The sequence below is a fragment of the Gigantopelta aegis genome, chromosome 14 (assembly GCF_016097555.1).
Source record: "Gigantopelta aegis isolate Gae_Host chromosome 14, Gae_host_genome, whole genome shotgun sequence".
In the NCBI taxonomy this organism is placed as follows: domain Eukaryota; kingdom Metazoa; phylum Mollusca; class Gastropoda; order Neomphalida; family Peltospiridae; genus Gigantopelta; species Gigantopelta aegis.
The window spans coordinates 43,318,892-43,346,222 of record NC_054712.1 but is presented as its reverse complement, the minus strand read 5'-3'; the positions used below and the strand labels follow the sequence as shown (position 1 = coordinate 43,346,222).

At 35.7% G+C, this 27,331-nt stretch overlaps 1 protein-coding gene across 4 annotated transcripts in view; it reads right to left on the bottom strand.

Moving 5' to 3' along the window:
* Nucleotides 1-5,725: 5,725 nt before the first annotated feature.
* Nucleotides 5,726-27,331, bottom strand: part of LOC121388618 — a 180,539-nt gene continuing 158,933 nt past the window's right edge. For 2 of the 4 annotated variants that reach the window (XR_005959990.1, XR_005959992.1), the window contains one exon: nucleotides 5,726-5,992. The gene's annotated coding sequence lies outside the window, so the exon portion shown is untranslated. Of the gene's footprint in view, nucleotides 5,993-12,353; nucleotides 12,697-27,331 lie in introns of those variants that run through there. The other 2 variants (XR_005959991.1, XR_005959993.1) reach the window with 1 other exon arrangement.

The window sequence follows — 27,331 nt, the reverse complement described above, 5'->3', positions numbered from 1 at the left end:
ACGTCCTACCCGTTTTTAGTCACGGGCTTACTCTTAAGACTATCATGTCATCTAAACTCTACTGGCGTTTTGGTATGCTAAAATACAGCTTCAAATTCTCAAGGCACGCCAAAATTTAAGTATTATGAAGATTATTTCAAATGTATTTATAAAACATAAAAGAAGCAAATAAAAATCAATGTTCAAGTGTACATTAAATATTTTATAAAGATTTAAGATTTGTAAGCAGGCATGATAAAAATAATCTATAAAACCAATGTCACTTTAGGGATATTATTTAGCGTGTCTGTCTGTCTCTCCCTCCCTCCCTCCCTCTCTCTCTCCCTCATTCCCTCTCTCCCCCCCCCCCCCCCCCCCCCCCTCGCCAATTTTTGCATTTTCAAACTGCCAATTTTGTCGCAGGGAAATAAATAAATAAATATATTTAATCTCGATATATATATATATATATATATATATATATATATATATATATATATATATATATATATATATATATATATATATATATATATATATAAAATGCAAAAATAATTAAGAATTGCAATAATTCTTAACATTTCATGTATAAATTACATTACATTTAAAATTCAGTTCGTTGTAATTTCAAAAGCTATTATTCCTTTCAAAACTTCAACGTCTTCTACGCGGTGATCCCCTATATCTCGAACTATAATTGATTAATGGCATGTTTCTACATAAAGCGTGTTACGTTATGAATATGCCGATCACGCACTCCTCCGTTAATGCATCACGCTTCGATCTCATATCACAAATGTCAAATCGATCTCAGCGGAATAAAATAATCATATTTCGGATTATTAAACTGGTAATTACAGACACTAAAAGTCAAGAATATACAAAACAATTCACCTACAAGAATAAAGGTGTTCGCGACGCGGGCTGTAAAAAAATAACCTATGAAAGACGTCAAGATTATTAAAATTGTCTGGGAGAGGAAAAAGACGAAAGAATAAAGGAAAGTAACGTTTGTTTAACGACATCTCCCAGAACACAAAACTAAAACTCGGCTTTATACATGTACGTATTGTCGCGCTCGTGTAACCGAACATTTCAAAGTTTAAGCTGAAATCTCGATATATATTAAACAAATTATTTAGCCATTTAGAATAGATTACAATTTCACATTAATTTTCTCACTATCGCGCCCTATTCTTCGATATCTTTTGGCTATGCTCGCTAATCTAGATTACGTAAAATGTCATATTCTCTATTCTAAAACTGATACACGGGGCATTATTTTACTGTACGGTTTATTTAAAAACATGGCGACATGCGTGTATTGTTAAATATTATACATAGAGAATACTACATAAGCGGCCATTAGATACCGTTTATCGTATATGGTATCTAAGGGACACGGATGCAGTATTCTATTTTTTACATATCTTCAGAAAATAAGTTTTAAAATAAATGTAAACCCTTTTCCAACTAAAACCTATGTAGGCCTACGGCCCTAGCGCTTATAGTGAACTTGTGCGTCACAGACAAGTCAATTTCAGGTTAACTTGTACGTCACATCTAGTGATCGATTTCTACCGTGATTTTTCATTGGATGGTATGGCACCAACGGGTGTGTAAGAAATATTGTCAGGCATTGCGCTAAATTAAAGTAAATATTTAAATATTGCATACATTGTTCTCAGATATTGTTTAAACTGCTCTCTAACAGTGTATGATGTTGTTTTATAACATGAATAGTATATAGTGTTAAGCATTGTATATATTGTTATTTACAAATAGGATTGCTTATATATTCCCTACGTTATTCTCAGATTTGATATATACATTGTCCCCAGTTATAATATAGTGTATATACATTGTTGCAAAATGACGTTTATTTTGTAATATTGTATATATTGTTAAATGTTTAAATCGTATGCAATGTTCTCATACATTTAGAAATTATTTATTTGTCAAAATTAATATTAATATTTTTATACTTTGGTTTTAAAATATCAATAGCATATTCTTTATTGTTGTTAAAACAAGTATGATATATTGTTGTCTTATAATATTGGGGTGGGTTTTTTTTCAAAACTGTATACATATCTTTTCTCAAGTGAAAAATACAAACAAAAAACAAAACAAAAAACAAATTCGAGGTTTCTAAAATATCGACAAAGCGGCGATTTTAGTATTCTTCTTAGCTGCCGTTATCATCTGTTGGCAGATTCTGTGAGTTTTCTTGTGAACTAGAGTATATAAAAAATAAAGCCTTTTTTTATGGGGATGTAGCTTTGAAATGATTTCACAACTGGCTCGAAAATACACTCACAAAAGATGAAAGATCGCACACACCCTGCAGCAGACAAGTTTATTGTCCGAAAATAACTTTATGAAGACATAAATCGGAGATTGTATGTGGCTGACACCAACAATTATGTCTTTCTATCTTTCTACACTAAACTATTACAAACCATATGCCAGTTCTGGCAGGGAGCGGAGTGCTCAAAACAAAGATGATTATATATACATAATGCCAGATTCCGTTTCCATGTCCATTCCAGATTTTACATAAATTATGATGTCAAGACGCTGCACGACTTTGAACTGGCTTTGTTTCAGAATGCAGACTGGAAAACAATTTCATGAGAAGCGTGTTTACTGAAACAGCCTCTTGGAAAGTTTTATAAGTATGCCTAAGATAAATGAATGGCAAGTTCCACCAAAAGTTTTACATAATTATTCTGTTTTGATTGTGAAAAAATGACAAATGTTAGGCTAATCAATCAAATACTCATTAGCACGCACTTAAAATGATCAAGACAAAAGAAGAGAGAGAGAGAGAGAGAGAGAGAGAGAGAGAGAGAGAGAGAGAGAGAGAGAGAGAGAGAGAGAGAGAGAGAGAGAGAGAGAGAGAGAGAGAGAGAGAGAGGGAGGGAGGGAGGGAGGGAGGGAGAGAGAGTGAGAGAGAGAGAGAGTTTGTGAGTGAGTGAGTGAACTGTTAGCTTATAAAATGCCGTTTATTTGTCGGCGGGGGACATGGAGAATGTGTGTCATCCCCATCTTTATGCGCGCATGTCATCCCCATTTTTATGCGCGTGTCATCCCCATATTTATGCGCGTGTGTGTCATTCCCATCTTTATGCGCGCGCGTCATCCCCATCTTTATGCGCGCGTGTCAACCCCATCTTCATGCGCGCGTGTCATCCCCATCTCTAGAACGAGAGGTAGGGTCTGGAGACAGGAGCCCCTCCCGCAATAATGAAATTGAGCATTATTAAAGTCAAAGAGTGCATTTGTCTTAAGATAAAGATCGAATTTTTCCTTAAAATGTCATAGCAAATTCCATTTCGACCCCCTCCCCACGTAAAGTTCTACCCAATAACACCATTGGACATTTTTCAAGAATCTTCATATTATGACTAAGTTCATTCAGTCAAAAGGCGCAATTACATTAAGAATACATAATTTTAATATTAATATTCATAACCAGTGAATATAAAAGAATACGGCACGTTCGTTTCGTGAGGTCAGGGGTCATCATGTTCCATTTCAGCTTTTGAAATACGGTTCTTTGAGCGTTTAAGAAATGTGAATATTTTAACGCGGTTATGACAGGTTTTAGCAATTTGAACATTTCCTCGGTGATATACGTCTCTCGAGGGGCCAACATTTCATTCATATTTCAAAAGCACTCGCATCCTGTGAAAGTCCTGCGATACACGCTGAACATGGCAAACTGAAAGCGAAATTGCAATAAAATTTGTTGATGACTTTCCATTCATAAGATCTGGCATTTCAAACGAAAAGAATATTGAATAATTATGGATCTTTTGGGACACCTAACCCCCTCCCTCCCCTCTCACGGCGAACACATCTCGTTTCTTGCTCATATGAAGTACCAATATTCCTGTTGCAATACACGCAACCCACCCCTTCACAAAATCGTGGATACTCGCCTCATTTCGTAGAAATGTTCAAAGAGTTTATAAAAGAAAACAGATAATGGTTTGGTCGCGTAAGAAACATATAAATAACAGCCATATCAACCCAGCAAACAACTGTTTTAGTGTATTGCTGAACTATACACATAATAATTAAATAATCTTAACCTTGAAACCCATTGAAGGAAAATTAAATAACCAGGGAATACACACATTGGTAATTAGATCTGTATATTTATAATTAAACAAATAACAAACAAAACATATGCTTTTACTGAAAACATTTATTCATCAATGATGACCATTCATACCAATCAATAACAAAACGCACCTTTCTCACAATATACATATTTCTCCGTAATGGACATAAGTAACATACAGGGATATGTACAGAGTACCTAGTTTCTTAGTCTTCATCGTTGTAACAGACTTTTCTTTCCCCTCCCCCTCCTCCCCCACCTCAATCATACGCACACTTCATCAAACCCGTTTCTATCCGTGATTGTTCAATAGCAGGAACTTAAAACAAAATCTACGAAAAGTATAAAAATATGATTACTATATCTGATTTTCAGTATTGCACAGAGATTTAAATTTACAGGGAGCACTTTCGTGGTCAGTGACAGTTCTCCTACTAAGTAAGAACCGAGATGAATCGTCCCAGGAAGTGGCAGACCTCCTTATAGCACGACACTTGACAGCACCGATTCAGATAACTAGAAGATGCACTTGATCTGAAAGGGGGCGGGACGTAGCCCAGTGGTAAAGCGCTCGCTTGATGTGCAGTCGGTTTGGGATCGTTCCCCGTCGGTGGGCCCATTAGGCTTTTATCGGCACAGCCAGTGAACCACGACTGGTATATAAAAGGCCGTGGTATATGATATCCTGTCTTTAGGATGGTGCATATAAAAGATCCCTTGCTACTTACGGGAAAATGTAGCAGGTTTCCTCTATGACTGTCAAAATTGGCCATATGTTTGACATCCAATTGCCGATGATTAATAAATCAGTGTGCTCTAGTGGTGTCGTTAAACAAAAACTTCTTTTTTTTTATCTGAAGGGCAAAACTTTTATCTGTGATCAAAAACGTATAACCGAACAATGAAGAGTCAAATGGGCATTTGGTAAAATAGTGGTTGATTTTCTATCTACTACCTCGTCTATAAGAGGACAACCATTCCTAAGCAGATCCTTTACTGGACTGTACATCCTTCCTGTACCGCCACAAAGAGGACTGCCACCCAAAGACTAGGTTTATAAAATCAAAACTAGCACCGGACAGAGCTCATTAGAATAAAGTACAGCTGTGATGACATGCACTCATGATGAATCACTATCAAACCAGTGATGGTACCAGGTGTTCTCTAAATGTTAATTTTTAAGCCCTTTTTGTTATTTTTATACATTTCCTATCAAATGCTACTACCCATGTGTTCTACTTTTAACTACATGGGACCAGCTGTTTGTTTTGCCTTTAATCTGATCCTTATGATGGTACAGGGAAGTAGAAATGGAGTGATACATATCCTTTGCTTCAGGAATATCACAAAAGCAGCTTTCCAGTGACTGAATGAGAAATCCATTCTGGGTTAGATATTAATTCATCTATTAAGAGGGACAGGATGTAGCCCAGTGGTAAAGCTTTCGCTTGATGCGCGGTCGGTCTGGGATCGATCCCCGTCAGTGGACCCATTGGGCTATTTCTCGCTCCAGCCAGTGCACCATGACTGGTATATCAAAGGCCGTGGTATGTGTTATCCTGTCTGTGGGATGGTGCATATAAAAGACCCCTTGCTGCTAATTAAAAAGAATAGCACATGAAGTGGCGACAGCATCTGAGTGGTCCTTAACCATATGTCCGACGCCACATAACCGTAAATAAAATGTGTTGATTGTGCCGTCAAATAAAACATTTCCTTCCTTCCTGATCTACTAAGAAAGCCAATCTGGAATGTGAAAGGCACTCGTTACGGCAGGAGCTTCATCTTCAAACAACACATCTTTGAGATCTCCATCTTGTGTTAAACCGGAAGACAGAGGATTCTGCTTTTTAACATATCACATCTTGAGGTAGCCGATCTCTGAAAAAGAAGAGAAACAAATAGCATTAACAGCACTACATGGATAATCATATTTCTTGCTCTAGTCAGTGCACCACGACTGGTATATCAAAGGCCGTGGTATGTGCTGTCCTGTCTGTGGGATGGTGCATATAAAAGATCCCTTGCTACTAATGGAAAAATGTAGCGGGTTTCCTTTCTATGACTGTGTCAAAATGATCATATATTTAACATCCAATAAATGAATGTGCTCTAGTGGTGTCTTAAAACAAAACAAACTTTAACTTTAGATGAGTTGTGGTGATGTGCAAGTATAAATGCAGATACAATGCACGGGGGGGTGTGTGTGTGTGTGTGTGTGTCATATCTATTTCTTCTTCTTTCTTTTTTTTCAAATCCCTTCAGACCTCGCTGTTTCAGGGTAGCTATCACTCTTGCTCCCCATCACTCCCCTGAGATTAGTTTAAGGAGAGCAATTTATAGCTCTCCTTGGCATGTGTATTTATATGGTATCTATGTCATGGTCTATTCCTCGATGTGGTGAGGTAGCTTGCATGTCTCAATGACTTGGAGAGCTATGCCAGCTGGAGCATCAGCTCCTGGTCGAGTCACCCAAGCTGGACTGGTCAAAGGGTAGAAACTAGACTAATATGGATTGGACAGACAGAGGACGTGAGTCAGGAAAGACAACTGTCTAGGAGAAGCAAACTCCAAAATCAAAACTGGGCTGGAGAGGCTCAGAATCCTAGTAAGGAAACTCTCCTAGGAGAAGAAAAACTCAAAACTCAAACCAAGTCCACTGAAGTCAGAGTACAGAAGCTATGCATCAGTATTAGCGTGGAAACCGAAAGGAAATGTCTGTATATGCACCAAACTCTATGATCATCATATGGTAGTCTCGTCACAGCCAGTGCACCACGACTGGTATAGCAAAGGCTGTGGTAGGTACTATCCTGTCTGTGGGATGGTGCATATAAAAGATCCCTTGCAACTAATGGAAAAATGTAGCGGGTTTTCTCTCTATGACTGTGTCAAAATGACCAAATGTTTGACATCCAATAGCCAATGATTAATAAATCAATGTGCTCTAGCAGTGTCGTTAAACAAAACAAACTTCAATATGGTAGTATCTGAAATAGCTCTCCATAATGTAAGTTAGGGGAGCAATTAATCACTCCCCTCAATATGTTTTCACATTTTCTCTTTTAAAAATAAAGTCATCATCAGAAGTCAAGCTAATTTTAATTAAAAGTACCAAAAAACAAAACAAAGAAAGGAAAAAAAAAGTCTGTGCAACTTCCCCAATTTGTTGAATAAATAATGTTTTGTCGTATTTTTAAAACTGCTTTCATCGTAACTCATTCATAAGACTACAACACTTCCTGGACCCACCCAGATTAACTTCCATCATTGTATCAATTTCTTGTCATGAGCAGTTCCACTCTGAACAAAAAAAAACCCCAAGAAAACCCCCCCAAGAAAGCCTCCAAACTTTATGCACAAGCAACCCATCTATTTGCAGTTTTCAATTTCCCTCATTAGCAGAATCTCAACATCATTTATTTTTGTAAGAGAAAATTGGAGATGTAAAATGAGTATTTTGAAGGCAGTGTGTGCCAAGCTGTCAAGCTGAGGAAAAAAAGTAATTATTCAACATTTGGAGAGAAAATCTTATAAGAAAAATAATGGCTTTGGCGAATCTTACCTACAGCAGTTGGGCTGCAGTGGAAGCCAACAGATGACGGATTCGGTGAAACAATACACACAGAGTTTACAACAGCCAATTATTGTCAATTATAGCTGCAACTTGTGTGATCAATGACTAGTATATCAATGGTCATGGCATGTGCTGTCCTGTCTGTGGGAAGTCGTTTTTGAGATGTTATTCACCAAATATAAATAGAAGCAGAATGTGGTAAATATACTTGATAATGAAAGTTAAATTAAAGTTTGTTTTGTTTAACGACACCACTAGAGCATATTGATTAATCATCGGTTATTGGATGTCAAACATTTAGCAATTTAGACATAGTCAATGAGAAAACCCGCTACATTTATCCATTAATAGCAAGGGATCTTTTATATGCATCATCCTACAGACAGGATAACACATACCATGGCCTTTCATATACCAGTCGTGGGATCGATCCCAAACCGACCGCACATCAAGTAAGTGCTTTACCACTAGGGTACGTCCCGCCCATATTTGATATTGAAATCACAAATCTGCATACATGTTTATCAAACATTTGTTAGCATTTTGTTTGGAAAGGAACAGAAATTAATGTTTATTCTTACACACCCGTTGGTGAGAACACCATGCATTATTTTTGATAACATGGGTTGTTAACACACGTATGTGTAACAATTTCAAGACATATGACTGGCTGCTCCTAGGTGATGACCAGGTCACTAGTGCCATGCAGCCAATGAAAAACAACACTGTGACGTATAGTTAACCTGACAACCATGTGTCTGTGACGTGTAAGTTAGCTACAAGTCCAACAGCTGTAAATAAGTTTTAGTTGGAAAAGATGTTAACATTTGAATAAAACCTGGCTTTTGAGGATATGTAAGAAATAGAACAATACATTCGTGTCCATTAGATACCATTTATCTTACAACTCATTGTTTAAAAACGTATCAAACTCGCTTTTACTCGTTAGGTACATTTTAAAACAACTCGCTGCGAGATAAATGGTATTTAACAGCCACTCATGTATTATTCTCTATTTAGCACCTTTTAACAATGGCAAGTTTGTGAAACGGGATCTGTGGTGAGAGGAGAAACCTGCAGCTGCCTCCTGATATAGCAGCAATGGTGGAGAAAAACCAAACCATCAAGTCCACCGAGAGGGCTTCATCTTCAGACATAAGCAAATGCCATACCACCAATATTTGTCCTGTTCTAACCAGTGCCCCTACAGCTAGCACTGTTCTCTGTGCGGTAAAGTCCATAATACATTCCCTTACTACAAATGGAAAAAATGTTGCAGGTTTTCTCAGAAGATTATGTGTCAAGACTACAAAATGTTTGACCCCCAAAAGCTGATAATTATTTCTTCTTCTTCTTCTGCATTCAATCAAGATTTGGCCGTATTAGATCAATAATCCGGATGTGATGACGAAATGTGATGTCTTCCAGAGGTCATTGAGAGGTCCCCAGAGTTTGATATTGAGGGGTATGTCTTAATTACTTAATCAGTGTGCTCTAGTGGTGTAATAATAATAATTAATAATAAAAATAATAATAATAAAAAATTAAAATAAAAAGTAAAGTAAAGTTTGTTTTATTTAACGACGCCGCTAGAGCACATTGATTTTTTATCTTATCATCGGCTATTGGACGTCAAACATATGGTCATTCTGACACTGTTTTTAGAGGAAACCCGCTGTCGCCACATAGGCTACTCTTTTTACGACAGGCAGCAAGGGATCTTTTATTTGCGCTTCCCACAGGCAGGATAGCACAAACCATGGCCTTTGTTGAACCAGTTATGGATCACTGGTCGGTGCAAGTGGTTTACACCTACCCATTGAGCCTTGCGGAGCACTCACTCAGGGTTTGGAGTCGGTATCTCGATTAAAAATCCCATGCCTCGACTGGGATCCGAACCCAGTACCTACCAGCCTGTAGACCGATGGCCTGCCACGACGCCACCGAGGCCGGTCAAATTAAAATAATACCGGTAATAATAATAATAGAAATAAAATAAATAAACAACAGCAATACTTTAACTTTTTCACAATACATATTAATTACATTGCTTAGTACAGTTCTCCACAAAGCCGCCTACTGTAAATATACACCCTACTTTAAAACCAATAACACCCCACTTACAAACATAATTAATAAAAAAAACAATTCTTCAATTTCACATTTCCAAAATCACTCATATCCTGTTGATAAAAAAGAAAGAAGATCTCAGCTGTAAAAAAAAAACGAATCTGGAAAATATCAGAAAATAGGTGAAAGATGAGCGAAAAATAAGTTTATAGATTGTGTTTACACATCTGGCTTGAAAGTGAGGTTTCAGGTGATAATAGCCCATGATGAATATAATATGAGAGCAGCTGGTTGTGTAAAACCACGCAGCAGCAGCACCACCATGTAGACAGCCCTCCAGCCTTAGCAAGGAAGGAAATATTTTATTTAACAACGCACTCAACACATTTTATTTACGGTTATCAGGGATGTCATTAATAGCTGGCACCCGATTAGCAGCAAGGGATCTTTTATATGCACCATCCCACAGACAGGATAGTACATACCATGGCTTTTGATATACCAGTCGTGGTGCACTGGCTGGAGCAAGAAATAGCCCAATGGGCCCACCGACGGGGATCGATCTCAGACTGACCATGCATCGAGCGGGCGCTTTACCACTGGGCTACGTCCCGCCCTACAGCTTTAGTGAGCCGCTCTCTAATGTCAGTATTAACAAAACTTAAAACATTCGCTGCAACTCATACCAAACGACAGGTGCAAGAATGGATGTTTTAATGACACCCCAGCACAAACAAATGCATATGCTATTGGTTATGTATTATTAGGAATTGATGATCAACATAACTATATAATGACAGATGAATGAATAAATGAGTGAGTGAGTGAGTGAGTGAGTGAGTGAGTGAGTGGGTGAGTGGGTTGGTTGGTGAGTGAGTGAGTGAGTGAGTGAGTGAGTGAGTGAGTGAGTGAGTGAGTGAGTGAGTGAGTGAGTGAGTGAGTGAGTGAGTGAGTGAATATTGACACCCCAGCATGAAAAATACATTGTACGCCAAACAAAGGTAAACAGACAAATGAATTAAAACAGGTACATGAATGAATGTTAAACAAGGATACAAGATTTTTATTATTATTTTTATTTATTTATTTTCTTTTAGGGGGAGGGAGCTTACGGGGAAAAGGGCACATAGACCAAATCCTCAAAAGGGTATCCCAAAAAGAGGGAAAAAACGGGGCACATGAATATTTTAGGGAGGACAGGTCCCCTGCCCCCCCACCCCCACCCCCCACACACACACCTGGACCCACCTCTGATGATGATATTGTCGGTCTGGTATTCAGTGATTCAAGGGGTCAGGATGTAGCTCAGTGGTAAAGTGCATGCCTGATGCATGGTCAGTCTAGGATCGATCCCCGTCGGTGGGCCCATTGGGCTATTTCTAGTACCAGCCAGTGCACCATGACTGGTATATCAAAGGCTGTGGTATGTGCTATTCTGTCTGTGGGATGGTGCATATAAAAGATCCCTTGCTACTAATAGAAAAATGTAGCAGGTTTCCTCTCTATGACTGTGTCAAAATGACCATAATATGTTTGACATCCAATAGCTGACAATTAATAAATTAATGTACTCTAGTGGTGTGGGTTCCACTGTATCAGCCATACCATGATAAAAACATGGTGATCATCATTTATGTTAATGTGTTGTGTGGGTTTCACTGTATCAGCCATCCCATGATAAAAACATGGTCATCATCATCTATGTTAATGTGTTGACAGCACTAAATCCACTTCTGATGAACGCTGGGAGGAAATCTAAATATACTGTAAATTGTTCTAGAGGGGCCTGCCAAGAGAATAAGAAATTTCTTCACATGAAAGCTGATGCAATAACATATACAGGAAGCTGTTTTAAACAACCCAGTGAAAGGCCAGGCCAAGTGGGTCTTTGACTTGTGGCAATGGATCAGGCAGTAAACCCTTATTAACATGTTTCTAATCTGGAGTGATTGCCAGAGGTGGTTTTCCCATTCCAACCTGTGCTCCACAACTGGTATATCAGGCTCAACAGCAGATCACTTACATCAAGCGTATTGGGTCACAGAATGAACTGTCCTGTTTTTGTGCCATGCTATGTATGGGAGAGTACATTTAAAATATTTATTGATGCTGTTCAGTAGGGGTACCTTATGTGTTGGTCTCTTCCTTCCTTCCTTCCATCAATCCCTCCTTCTCTTTCTCTCTTTCAATCTGTCTGTGTGTGTCTCTCTTTCTGTGTGTGTGTCTCTCTGTGTGTGTGTCTCACTCTCTCTCTCTCTCTCTCTCTCTCTCTCTCTCTCTCTCTCTCTCTCTCTCTCTCTCTCTCTCTGTCCATCTGTGTTTCTTTCTATCACACACCATCTTTCTATTTGTTTCTCACACGCTCTTCCTCTCCCTCCCTCCCTTCCCCACTCTCTCTCCCTCTCCCTCTCCCAAGTGTCAAAATAACAATTTTTTAGACACCAGAAACCTGTAGTTTCAAGTATACTAAGTGTCATTAAACACATATTCCTTTCTACTAAGTAGGGTTTTTAGTTTTTTAATTAATTTATAATAATTATTATTTTTTACAATACATCTGAAATGTACCCAAATTAGCACTGAAAAGAAACCTACAGCTTACTAGACAGACAGACAGGTAGATCACAGATTGAAATCTCTGTCTGTATACCTGGGAAGTAAAACAAGGTTAACATTGGCTTGGCCTGAAAAGAAAGCTGCCACTGGAACCCTATATCTGGAAGAAGCTGGCACAGGAAGGCAGCGGCAGGTGTCTTGTGTAATTATAAAGAGACTCTCGAACTAACTGAGTTTAATATTTTCAACATAAACATATTAATGCTGAGAGATTCAAGTCATAACAATTCCCAGGAGCTCTGCCTGGGTGGCGACACTGTAGGAGTAGAAACACAACCAGTAGGGTACAGCTTGACCATCATAACACGAACAGTTATTGGCACTGTAGGAAAAAGAAAGAAAAATGTTTTATTTAATGATGCACTCAACACATTTTATTTACAGTTATGTGGCATCAGACATATGGTTAAGGACCACACATATATTGATAGAGGAAACCCGCTGTCGCCACTTCATGGGCTACTCTTTTTGATTAGCAGCAAGGGATCTTTTATATGCACCATCCCACAGACAGGATAGGCTAGCACATATCACAGCCTTTAATATACCAGTCATGGTGCACTGGCTGAAGCGAGAAATATCCCAATGGGCCCACCGATGCTGATCGATCCCAGTCCTACCATGCATCAAGTAAGCGCTTTACCACGTCCTGCCCCCTAGCACTGTGGGAGTAGAAACACAACCAGTAGAATACAGTTTGACCCTCATAACACAAACAGAGCGATTGACACTGTTGGAGTAGAAACACAACAAAGTAGAATACAGCTTGACCACCATAACTAGAACAGCACTGTAGGAGTAGAAACACAACCAGTAGAATACAGCTTGACCACCATAACTAGAACAGCACTGTAGGAGTAGAAACACAATCAGTAGAATACAGCTTGACCACATGTTAACCGTCAGTGGTCAGACTAAGCTCACAGCAAAAGTTCATGGGAAATGACAGGTGTGTGGCAGAGATGGCCATACCTGTTGTGGAGAGACAAGGCCTGGGATATGGAGGTAGCCAGCAAAATAAGTTGCAAGACGTGAGAAGCCATCAAATCAGAATGAAAGGAGATGGATATAAGGAAAGGGACAAAATAATAAAATAATGAAATATAAATAAATGAATGAATGAATGAATGAATGAAGGAAGGAACCAACCAACCAACCAACCAACCAACCAACCAACCAACCAACCAACCAATCAATCAAATAATAAAACATTTTTAAAATATACACAAAAACGTTAAAGTTTGTTTTGTTTAATGACACCACTAGAACACATTTGGTAATTACTGACTTATAGTCACAGGGAGGAAACATGCTAACAAAATTTCCATTATTAGAAAGAGATATTTTATATGCACCATCCCACAGAGAGGATAGCACATACCACAGCATTTGATATACCAGTCATCGTACACTGGCTGTAATGAGAATATCTTTAATATGCACCATCCCACAGACAGAATAGCACATACCACGACCTTTGATATACCAGTCATGGTGCACTGGCTGTAATGAGAATATCCTTTATATGCACCATCCCAGACAGAAAAGCACATACCACGGCTTTTGATATACCGGTCATGGTGCACTGGCTCGAATAAGAAATTATTATTAAATATACACGAGCGTTCCCTTGAACAGCATTAACATGTGTGTGTTATCACATTAAAGATGAATCACTCTACGAAGCAGTAATATAAACACATGTTAATTACATCGGGGTTGATTGGGCCTTCCATATGACAACAGCAGCAAGCGTAATTTCTGTCACGAACCAGAGAACACTTTTTTTTCTTCTGATACTCCAGTTAAAAAAGAAAGGAGAAAAAAAGGCGACATTGTTTTCTCAGTGTTGTTTGCCCAGAGGGATCTGCTATTACTTCTCCATTGAAGGAAAACGATATAATTTTCTTTTCTCCTCTCGGGAAGACAAGCCCCTAAAGTTATATCATATTAAAGAGCTAACTTGTTCTTTATGTGCGGGTGCCCCGGGCTGCGTATTACACGGCTCTGTATTGCACGGCGAGGCGGCCAACACACGATTAGCCGGCCGCGGCCCGGTTCCCCTGTAGTTTGTTGTTCTTTACATTCTGCAGCAGCAGGCAGGTTTTCATCAATTTGTTTTTCTAAAATCAGCTCATTTTTTGACACAAATTACTTTTTTGTAACATTTTGTGGCAGAGGTTGTTTTTTTTTAAAGTTTATTTTTAAAACCGTTTTTGTTGTTATCAATTTGTGTATCAGCTGCAGGCTGTGGTTTAAAGAGACAGAAAGAGAGAGAGAGAGAGAGAGAGAGAGAGAGAGAGAGAGAGAGAGAGAGAGAGAGAGAGAGAGAGAGAGAGAGAGAGAGAGAGAGACAGAGAGAGACAGACAGACAGACAGACAGACAGACAGAGGCAGACAGAGAGATGAGAGGCAGACACACAGGCTGCAGGCTGTGGTTTAAAGAGACAGACAGAGAGAGAGAGAGAGAGAGAGAGAGAGAGAGAGAGAGAGAGAGAGAGAGAGAGAGAGAGAGAGAGAGAGAGAGAGAGAGAGACAGAGACAGACAGAGACAGAGAGAGAGACAGAGATGAGAGGCAGACAAACAGAGAGAGATGAGAGGCAGACAGAGAGAGAGAGAGAGAGAGAGAGAGAGAGAGAGAGACAGAGACAGAGAGAGAGAGAGACAGAGAGAGAGAGACAGAGACAGAGACAGACAGACAGATGTGGATGATTGAAGATGTTCAGATGGAGTGAGATAACCAACATCTCACCATGTACCACTTCTTTCTCTCTAAACTGATCTGAATTGATTATTTTATAAATTTATGAACACCTTGTCTTCTTCTCTTCTTTCTGTTTGTTGTTCGTTTTTTAATTACAAAGTCATCGAAGACTCCAAAAGAATAATGTTCAGGATGAATGAAGTGTCATGCTGACTTAGTGTGCCAGTCGACACAAAGAACCACAAAGTGAATTCTGTACAGAACTGCAGTTCTTACGAGCAATACCAGAATAGGCTTTTAAAACATCTCAAAAAAAGTAAAGGAATGTTTGCTTAATGACACCTCAGCACATTTTAAACTATGGTTAACATTTATTATTGGCTTGTGGACTGTATTACAAAGTTAGACTATTTAATAACACCTTCTGAGCACATTTTAAACTATGGTTAACATTTATTATTGGCTTGTGGACTGTATTACAAAGTTAGAATATTTAATAACACCTCCAGAGCACATTTATTTATTTATTAATAATCAGCTATTTGATGTCAAACATTAGGTAATTTTGACATATAATCTTGCTACATTTGCAGCAAGGAATCTTTTATATGCACTTTCCCACAGACAGGACATCACATACCATGGGGGAAAATACCAGTAAGAGAATGGGTCCACTGAGGTGATTCAATCGTTCAATGCAAGCACCTCAGGCGAGTGTTCTACCCAATGAGCTATATATCCAGGGTGCGGGACGTAGCCCAGTGGTAAAGTGTTCATTCAATGTGCGGTCGTTTTGGGATCGATCAGTGGGCTGATTGGGCTATTTCTCATTCCAGCCAGTGCACCACGATTGGTACATCAAAGGCTGTAGTATGTACTACCCTGTCTGTGGAATGGTGCATATAAAAAAAAACTTGCTGCTAATCAAAAAGAGTAGCCCATGAAGTGGTGACAGCAGGTTTCTTCTCTCAATATATATGTGGTCCTTAACCATATGTCTGATGCCATATAACCATAAATAAAATGTGTTGAGTGCGTCGTTAAATAAAACATTTCTTTTTATATATCCAGCCCAATATGCAGCAAAAAATACTATATGCACTATATCAACCAAACTAGGACCCTTTAATAGGACTACTGTAACACCTCCCCCACCCCCACCCCCCCACCCCCCACCCCCAACACACACACAAACATATTTACTGAACCTTTCAGGTTTCATTTTGATATAAAGGGATGTTTTTCCTAACATCCCTAGTTTCCACAGGCTACTTGACACGTTGGTACAATTGCATTCATTTAATGCCGAGACAAAACACATTTTTAACAATAAATACAATCACATTTATCGTCAATGGCAGGACTGGTAGTATTCACTGCACTGTCAAAACTTAGGTCATCTTCCAACTCTGAACCAGCTGGACGTCATTAAACACCCATTTCACTCAGACAGGACAGCACTTACCACAATCATATACACATTATAGAGAGGCGATTGGTAGGGTAACTGGGAAGTATCTCACTGGCTGGAACGAGAAATAGCCCAATGGACCCACCGACGGGAATCGATCCCAGAATAACCGAACATCGAGCGAGCGCTGTACCACTGGGCCATGTCCCGCCCACCAGGATGTAACTCAAAGTATTTTATTTTAAAAAATAAACATAAAATCCACACATCACAGATACAAAGATCTTCATTTTTCTCAACTATATTTTCTTGATGATGTGGGTATGCAGCTACCACTATGAATGGAACTGAAAGAAACATATTTGTTACAAGTGACAGTTAAAATCTGCATGCTCTTTGTGTGATGACAACTAACATTTAACAACAAAATTGTCAGATTTAATTGTTAACTTTGATTCAGGTACAATACAGCACACTGTGTAATCTGTCTCAAATAATCTCCATTAAACATATAACTTTATAAATACAGTAAAGTACTCTTACAACAAACTGCAAGGAACCATGATAGTTAGTTCACTACAGCAGTAGTTTGTTGTACACATATCACTTTATAAATACAGTAAAGTACTCTTACAACAAACTGCAAGGAACCATGATAGTTAGTTCACTACAGCAGTAGTTTGTTGTACACACATCACTTTATAAATACAGTAAAGTACTCTTACAACAAACTGCAAGGAACCATGATAGTTAGTTCACTACAGCAGTAGTTTGTTGTACACATATCACTTTATAAATACAGTAAAGTACTCTTACAACAAACTGCAAGGAACCATGATAGTTAGTTCACTACAGCAGTAGTTTGTTGTACACATATCACTTTATAAATACAGTAAAGTACTCTTATAACAAACTGCAAGGAACCATGATAGTTAGTTCACTACAGCAGTAGTTTGTTGTACACATATCACTTTATAAATACAGTAAAGTACTCTTATAACAAACTGCAAGGAACCATGATAGTTAGTTCACTACAGCAGTAGTTTGTTGTACACATATCACTTTATAAATACAGTAAAGTACTCTTATAACAAACTGCAAGGAACCATGATAGTTAGTTCACTACAGCAGTAGTTTGTTGTACACATATCACTTTATAAATACAGTAAAGTACTCTTATAACAAACTGCAAGGAACCATGATAGTTAGTTCACTACAGCAGTAGTTTGTTGTACACATATCACTTTATAAATACAGTAAAGTACTCTTATAACAAACTGCAAGGAACCATGATAGTTAGTTCACTACAGCAGTAGTTTGTTGTACACATATCACTTTATAAATACAGTAAAGTACTCTTATAACAAACTGCAAGGAACCATGATAGTTAGTTCACTACAGCAGTAGTTTGTTGTACACATATCACTTTATAAATACAGTAAAGTACTCTTATAACAAACTGCAAGGAACCATGATAGTTAGTTCACTACAGCAGTAGTTTGTTGTACACATATCACTTTATAAATACAATAAAGTACTCTTATAACAAACTGCAAGGAACCATGATAGTTAGTTCACTACAGCAGTAGTTTGTTGTACACACATCACTTTATAAATACAGTAAAGTACTCTTACAACAAACTGCAAGGAACCATGATAGTTAGTTCACTACAGCAGTAGTTTGTTGTACACACATCACTTTATAAATACAGTAAAGTACTCTTACAACAAACTGCAAGGAACCATGATAGTTAGTTCACTACAGCAGTAGTTTGTTGTACACATATCACTTTATAAATACAGTAAAGTACTCTTATAACAAACTGCAAGGAACCATGATAGTTAGTTCACTACAGCAGTAGTTTGTTGTACACATATCACTTTATAAATACAGTAAAGTACTCTTATAACAAACTGCAAGGAACCATGATAGTTAGTTCACTACAGCAGTAGTTTGTTGTACACATATCACTTTATAAATACAGTAAAGTACTCTTATAACAAACTGCAAGGAACCATGATAGTTAGTTCACTACAGCAGTAGTTTGTTGTACACATATCACTTTATAAATACAATAAAGTACTCTTATAACAAACTGCAAGGAACCATGATAGTTAGTTCACTACAGCAGTAGTTTGTTGTACACACATCACTTTATAAATACAGTAAAGTACTCTTACAACAAACTGCAAGGAACCATGATAGTTAGTTCACTACAGCAGTAGTTTGTTGTACACACATCACTTTATAAATACAGTAAAGTACTCTTACAACAAACTGCAAGGAACCATGATAGTTAGTTCACTACAGCAGTAGTTTGTTGTACACATATCACTTTATAAATACAGTAAAGTACTCTTACAACAAACTGCAAGGAACCATGATAGTTAGTTCACTACAGCAGTAGTTTGTTGTACACATATCACTTTATAAATACAGTAAAGTACTCTTATAACAAACTGCAAGGAAACATGATAGTTAGTTCACTACAGCAGTAGTTTGTTGTACACATATCACTTTATAAATACAGTAAAGTACTCTTATAACAAACTGCAAGGAACCATGATAGTTAGTTCACTACAGCAGTAGTTTGTTGTACACATATCACTTTATAAATACAGTAAAGTACTCTTATAACAAACTGCAAGGAACCATGATAGTTAGTTCACTACAGCAGTAGTTTGTTGTACACATATAACTTTATAAATACAGTAAAGTACTCTTATAACAAACTGCAAGGAACCATGATAGTTAGTTCACTACAGCAGTAGTTTGTTGTACACATATAACTTTATAAATACAGTAAAGTACTCTTATAACAAACTGCAAGGAACCATGGTAGTTAGTTCACTACAGCAGTAGTTTGTTGTACACATATCACTTTATAAATACAGTAAAGTACTCTTACAACAAACTGCAAGGAACCATGATAGTTAGTTCACTACAGCAGTAGTTTGTTGTACACATATCACTTTATAAATACAGTAAAGTACTCTTACAACAAACTGCAAGGAACCATGATAGTTAGTTCACTACAGCAGTAGTTTGTTGTACACATATCACTTTATAAATACAGTAAAGTACTCTTACAACAAACTGCAAGGAAACATGATAGTTAGTTCACTACAGCAGTAGTTTGTTGTACACATATCACTTTATAAATACAGTAAAGTACTCTTATAACAAACTGCAAGGAATTTATAAATACAGTAAAGTACTCTTATAACAAACTGCAAGGAACCATGGTAGTTAGTTCACTACAGCAGTAGTTTGTTGTACACATATCACTTTATAAATACAGTAAAGTACTCTTATAACAAACTGCAAGGAACCATGATAGTTAGTTCACTACAGCAGTAGTTTGTTGTACACATATAACTTTATAAATACAGTAAAGTACTCTTATAACAAACTGCAAGGAACCATGATAGTTAGTTCACTACAGCAGTAGTTTGTTGTACACATATCACTTTATAAATACAGTAAAGTACTCTTACAACAAACTGCAAGGAACCATGATAGTTAGTTCACTACAGCAGTAGTTTGTTGTACACATATCACTTTATAAATACAGTAAAGTACTCTTACAACAAACTGCAAGGAACCATGATAGTTAGTTCACTACAGCAGTAGTTTGTTATACACATATAACTTTATAAATACAGTAAAGTACTCTTATAACAAACTGCAAGGAATTTATAAATACAGTAATGTACTCTTATAACAAACTGCAAGGAAACATGATAGTTAGTTCACTACAGCAGTAGTTTGTTGTACACATATAACTTTATAAATACAGTAAAGTACTCTTATAACAAACTGCAAGGAACCATGATAGTTAGTTCACTACAGCAGTAGTTTGTTGTACACATATAACTTTATAAATACAGTAAAGTACTCTTATAACAAACTGCAAGGAACCATGATAGTTAGTTCACTACAGCAGTAGTTTGTTGTACACATATAACTTTATAAATACAGTAAAGTACTCTTATAACAAACTGCAAGGAACCATGGTAGTTAGTTCACTACAGCAGTAGTTTGTTGTACACATATAACTTTATAAATACAGTAAAGTACTCTTATAACAAACTGCAAGGAACCATGATAGTTAGTTCACTACAGCAGTAGTTTGTTGTACACATATCACTTTATAAATACAGTAAAGTACTCTTATAACAAACTGCAAGGAACCATGATAGTTAGTTCACTACAGCAGTAGTTTGTTGTACACATATAACTTTATAAATACAGTAAAGTACTCTTATAACAAACTGCAAGGAACCATGATAGTTAGTTCACTACAGCAGTAGTTTGTTGTACACATTTGCATAAGTTGGTTATTAATGTATAGGGAAATACAACGGGACTTTACAATCACTTCGTTCTATGCAGTAGTTTGTTGTACACATATAACTTTATAAATACAGTAAAGTACTCTTATAACAAACTGCAAGGAACCATGATAGTTAGTTCACTACAGCAGTAGTTTGTTGTACACATATCACTTTATAAATACAGTAAAGTACTCTTACAACAAACTGCAAGGAACCATGATAGTTAGTTCACTACAGCAGTAGTTTGTTGTACACATTTGCATAAGTTGGTTATTAATGTATAGGGAGATACAACGGGACTTTACAATCACTTCGTTCTATGCAGTAGTTTGTTCTAAGAGTATTTTACTGTATTGGATTGTATTAGTTTCTTTTCTTTCTTTCTTTCGTTTCTTTCCTATTCCTTCTTTCTTTCCTATTCTTTCTTTCTTTCCTTTTTCTTTCTTTCCTTTTTCTTTCTTTCTTTTCTTTCTTTCTTTCTTTCTTTCTTTCTTTCTTTCTTTCCTTCTTTCTTTTCTTTTCTTTTCTTTTCTTTCTTTCTTTCTTTCTTTCTTTCTTTCTTTCTTTCTTTTCTTTCTTTCTTTCTTTCCTTTCTTTCTTTCTTTCTTTCTTTCCTTCTTTCTTTTCTTTCTTTCTTTCTTTTCTTTCCTTCTTTCTTTTCTTTCTTTCTTTCTTTCTTTCTTTCTTTCTTTCTTTCTTTCTTTCATTCATTCATTCATTCATTCATTCTCTTGTTCATTCTGGGTTTTTTCTTTTTCAGTTAATGGATTTAGTCAAAGAGAATACTTATACAAATTAATAAAAGCAATTTTCATGACAAAAAACTAAGACTATTAACACCTGTTTGGTATATTCTACATTAAGTTACATTTCTGATACAGTCCAGGCTTATGTTGTCGGTTTTTATAAATGTGTGATCCCCACATGCTGCTGATCAGGGGAGTCATTTTGTGATAACAAGCGAAGAGAGCAGCGAAACAATGTATTTCAAAGTATATACACATCAGATCAAAGGAACACACAAATACATGAACCTGCTTTGTTTGGGGAAGAGAACTGCGGTCCACACCCAAATGAAATCTTTATCTCTCAAGATGAATACTTGCAGACTAGAAAGCAGTTTCTTTGTGCCTGCTGATTAAACCACACATGAACCAACTCCCAAGTGTCAAAAACTTTACGTCCAGAATTAAACGTATGACAGAGGGTCCTCAAAACACAAAAACGGTGCTGTTGTGCTGCCCCTACTTAGCAAGCGGGTAATAAATTAGACATTTATAGATAAAGAAGCCAACGTTCCCAGAGTGAGGTGAGCCGTACAAATTAGCCAGTGTTTGCGAGCTGGGATCGAGGGGAGGCAAATACAGGTGTTACAGTTTATAGATGACTTCCGTCATATCGTCTCAGAAAACACATCCAACAGCCCAGCTTAGTTGGTCCAACCAGCAGTGGGTTATGGTTAGAGATTAATTATGGCTTTCCATAACTGCACTCAGACTCACTGGAGGAGAATAAAGTAGAACTTTAAAAATAACTTATAAAGTAATATATTATAAGTTTTAATTTATGATCCATTTCAAAAACTACAGGCACCATTTGTCATGTTGTTATTTGTTGTCTAATATAGTCTGATTTAGGAAATAGGTCTTCACTAAAACAAAATAAAAATACACTGAAATGCCTTTTCACTTCACTTCAACTTATTTTCGTGCTTATATCCCATTAAGGTTTAAGCACGCTGTCCTGGGCACACACCTCAGCTATCTGGGCTGTCTGTTCAGGACAGTGGGTTAGTTGTTAGTTGGTTAGTGTGAGAGAAGAGGGTGTAGTGGCCTTACACCTACCCACTGAGCCCTTAAGAACTCGCTCTGGGTTGGAGCCGGTACTGGGCTGCGAACCCTGTACCTACCAGCTTGTAGTCCGATGGCTTAACCACTGAGGCACCAAGCCCGGTAATGCCTTTTCAAATGTTGTTTTGAAAGAATGAATCCATTTCTAACGACACCCCAGCACAAAAATACACCTCCACGTTATGGAATTAAATGCAACCAGTCAATAGGGGGTATGGGGAAAGACCCCCAGAAAAAAAGGATTATATTTAGGGTTAGGGTTAAGAAAATCATACAGTAATCATAAGAGTAATTAATTTTGTGAAAAAGTTAACATAAAAAAATAAAATCTGCTAAACAATTTGGGTATGGCGCCATACCCATTTTACCCTCTGGCAGAAACACTGACTGGGTAGATAACTCAAAATATTAATGGTCAACTTATGTGGATTTTTTGCATGGAAAGGAAAGAAAGGAAATGTTTTATTTAATGACACACTCAACACATTTTATTTACAGTTATATGGCATCGGACATATGGTTAAGGACCACACAGATATTCAGAGAGGAAACCCGCTGTGGCCACTTCATGGGCTACTCTTTTCGATTAGCAGCAAGGGATCTTTTATATGCATCATCCCACATGGAAGTTACAAACTGAATGCACTTTCTACAAAAGGCAGTCACATAGGCCTTTTCATATTTTTCACAGAATATAATTTTACATAGAACTGCTATTAAAATGCATGCCAAATATAAATGGTGGTTTGCAACCTCCAGTATATCTGGTTAGAATACTGGCATCTATAAATATTAAAAATGAGGATATTTAATGCCAGTACTTAACCTTTCTCAGTAAACAATATCTAATTAAGTACATTGTATAACTCATTTCTTGACTACAGTACATCTGGTTAATAGTGGTATTTAAAAACATTTAAAAATAAAAATATTTAAAGTTTCTTATATAGAATTTTAATTTCTTATACAGAATATTAATTTCTTATATAAAATATTAATTTTTTATATAGAATATTAATTTCTTATACAGAATACATGTATTAATTTATATAGAATATTAATTTCTTATACAGAATATTAATTTCTTATATAGAATATTAATTTCTTATACAGAATATTAATTTCGTATATATAATATTAATTTATATAAAATATTAATTTCTTATATATAATATTAATTTCTTATATAGAATATTAATTTCTTATATAGAATATTTGTCTTATATATAATATTAATTTCTTATATAGAATATTAATTTCAGTGTCCATGTCACATTGATGCTTGTGGATCAGATTGTAACAAGAGTTGGCTACATTAAACATAAGACTATTACATGTATTTATACTGTATGTGTGCCAAACATATGACCATTGTGTATTAATCAAATATGAATGGACAACTCGCAGACTTCAGAAAAAGTATCACCTGGCATTAAATTAAGACTACCCCAAAATAGATGAGAGAGAGAGAGAGAGAGAGAGAGAGAGAGAGAGAGAGAGAGAGAGAGAGAGAGAGAGAGAGAGAGAGAGAGAGAGAGAGAGAGAGAGAGAGAGAGAGAGAGAGAGAGAGAGAGAGAGAGAGAGAGACACACATGGGGTTTCCATAGATATATGTGTTAAATCTTTACTTTAACTCATAAAAGACATTACAAAGAATCAATTTTCAAACTAACCCAAACAGCAAAATGTGTGTGAACATTTTCATTCATCATTTTGGTGTGTGTGGTTTTTTTGGGGGGGTTTTAAAAATCTTTTCAGCCTAATAAACAAACACCTATACCACAGCTTCCCTTGATTTATGGATTAAACGCTTTCTTTAAAAGAGGAAATTATTTCTTTGAATTATGCTACCTATTGAGGTGTACTTATATTAATAACACCGTCCGTGGGCTCCCTGTGTAAGGTGATATAATGGCCAGGCATGGGAGAGTTCATATTCCCAGCCCCGGCCAACACTGAAGAGGGTACAACACCTGACATGTGACAATAGACTCATTAGAACCATCCACTCATCTTACATTCTTTATAATACTTAATGGCAAAATAAACCGCCACTGACATAAACTATGATAATTTACTTTGGGAATAACACTGGTATATAAAGTGACAATAAACCTTCACTGACATCAATTATAATTTACCTTGGGAACAATTCCCTGGTATTAAGTGACAATAAACTTTAGGAAACGTAAATTATGATAATTTATTTTTTGAAACAAGACCCACAAACATACCTTAGGTGACATAAATTATGATAATTTATATTTTGAAACAAGACCCACATACTTTAGGTGAAATAAATTATGATAATTTATATTTTGAAACAAGACCCACAAACATACATAAATTAAGATTATTTATATTTGGAAAAGGTACAAAACCACTGTAAAATTACTAACAAGTAGAGTATGATCATATATTTTGGGAATATCAAACATAACAATTTACTTTAGGAATAAGCACAGTGACATAAATTACGATTTTGTTTCCGAGTCACGACTCCATACTAGATGTGATAGTGAACTTACTATGACAGAAATTATGATAATATAGTTTGTGGATAACAGAAATTATGATAATATAGCTTGTGGATAACAAAGTATGATAACTAGCTTGTGGATAACAAAAATTATGATAATATAGCTTGTGGATAACAGACATCATGATAATATAGCTTGGGATAACAGAAATTATGATAATATAGCTTGTGGATAACAGAAATTATGATAATATAGCTTGTGGATAACAGAAATTATGATAATATAGCTTGTGAATAACAGAAATTATGATAATATAGTTTGTGGATAACAGAAATTATAATAATATAATTTGGAAATAACAGAAATTACAATAACATAGTTTGGAAATATATAATATAAATTATGATTAAATAATTTGTGGATAACATAAATTATGATGATATAAATTGGAGATAATATAAATAATGATAATATAATTTGGGGATAATGCAATTTATGATAATACAGTTGAGAGATAACATACATTATTGTAATATAGGAGATAACAAATTTTTATAACATAGTTTGGAGATAAAAAAAATGATGATAATATAATTTGGAGATAACACATTTTTATAACATAGTTTGGAGACAACAAATTATGATAATATAGTCTGGAAATAATGTAAATTATGATAATATAGTTTGGCGATAATGTAAATTATAATAATATAGTTTGGAGATTACATAAATGTTTGTAATATTGTTTGGACATATGTAAATTTGATTATATAGTTCTGGGAATAACAAACATAAATTATGATAATATGTTTTCTGAGGTATTACATATAATGTTACAGCCCCTGTAAACCCAAATTCCTCTATCCAATGACAGGGCTTAAACCTGCAGTCCACAGCACCTCAGACTAGAACCCTGCAACTGTTTCATACCCCACTCCCATGTCAGATGCTACTTCCCACAACACAAATGTCAGTTTTTACTTTTGTTTAAAAGACAAGCCAACATGAACGAGACAAGTGTTTGCTTTCAGTCAGAGTATATTCCTATTACTGATGTCATCTGTCATCCACCGCTGGTATTTAACACAGCCTGTGAAACTGTCACCCGCTAAAACCGTACAGGTAGTCACTTTTACCTCTGGCTCAGAGTTTCAACCCAGGATAAAAATGATCTACAGAAATAATATTTAAAAAAAATAATATAATAATAATAAATATATATATATATATATTAATAATAATAATAAAATAAATAATAATAATAATAATAATACCAATAATAATAATAACTAATAAAAATAGTAATAATAATAAAAGAGTTTGTTTTATTTAACGACGCCACTAGAGCACATTGATTTTTTTATCTTATCATCGACTATTGGACGTCAATGTAATAATAATAATAATAATAATAATAATAGTAATAATAATAAAAATAGTAATAATAATAATAAAATAATAATAATAAAAAACAATTAAAAAATAAAAAGGTTTTCCCATTTATATTTTATTAAGAAAAGTAATTTGAAAGTTGTTAATTATCATATCTCATAACTAAGTGAGACAAATTTGAAATTGATTGTAAATAGCAATTATACAATTGATAATATGATATGTAAAATGGCATCTCCTTAATATATGAATAAACTAATTTATTATAAAATATCACTACTACAGGTGATATGTAATAAGCTGTCTCTTTATAAACAGTCATATTAATAAATAAATTTGATATTTTACAAAAACTACATGTACCGGGTATATACAGCCAAAACCATTATAAAACTTGTCTGCATAAATTTAAATGTAAATCTAATATTTTATAATACAGACATATTAAAAACAGACATTTGAAAAAACAGAAGCAAAAATCACTGATATATTACAGAAAATACATACCTATGTTATAGTTTATCTTTATTTATAAATAAAATAAAAATAATAAAAAATTGCTTAAATTTAAATGCAAATGTATTAATTTATTTTTTAAAATACATATTACTACATGCAGCTAAAATCATTAAAAAATATATATATCTGCTTATATATTATCTTTTATGCAAAAAAAACCCTACAAAACTATTAAATATCTGCATAAACTTTAATGCAACTCTAATATCCTGTATCATATACCAAGAACATAAATATACATGAATATATTTTTTATTATTTC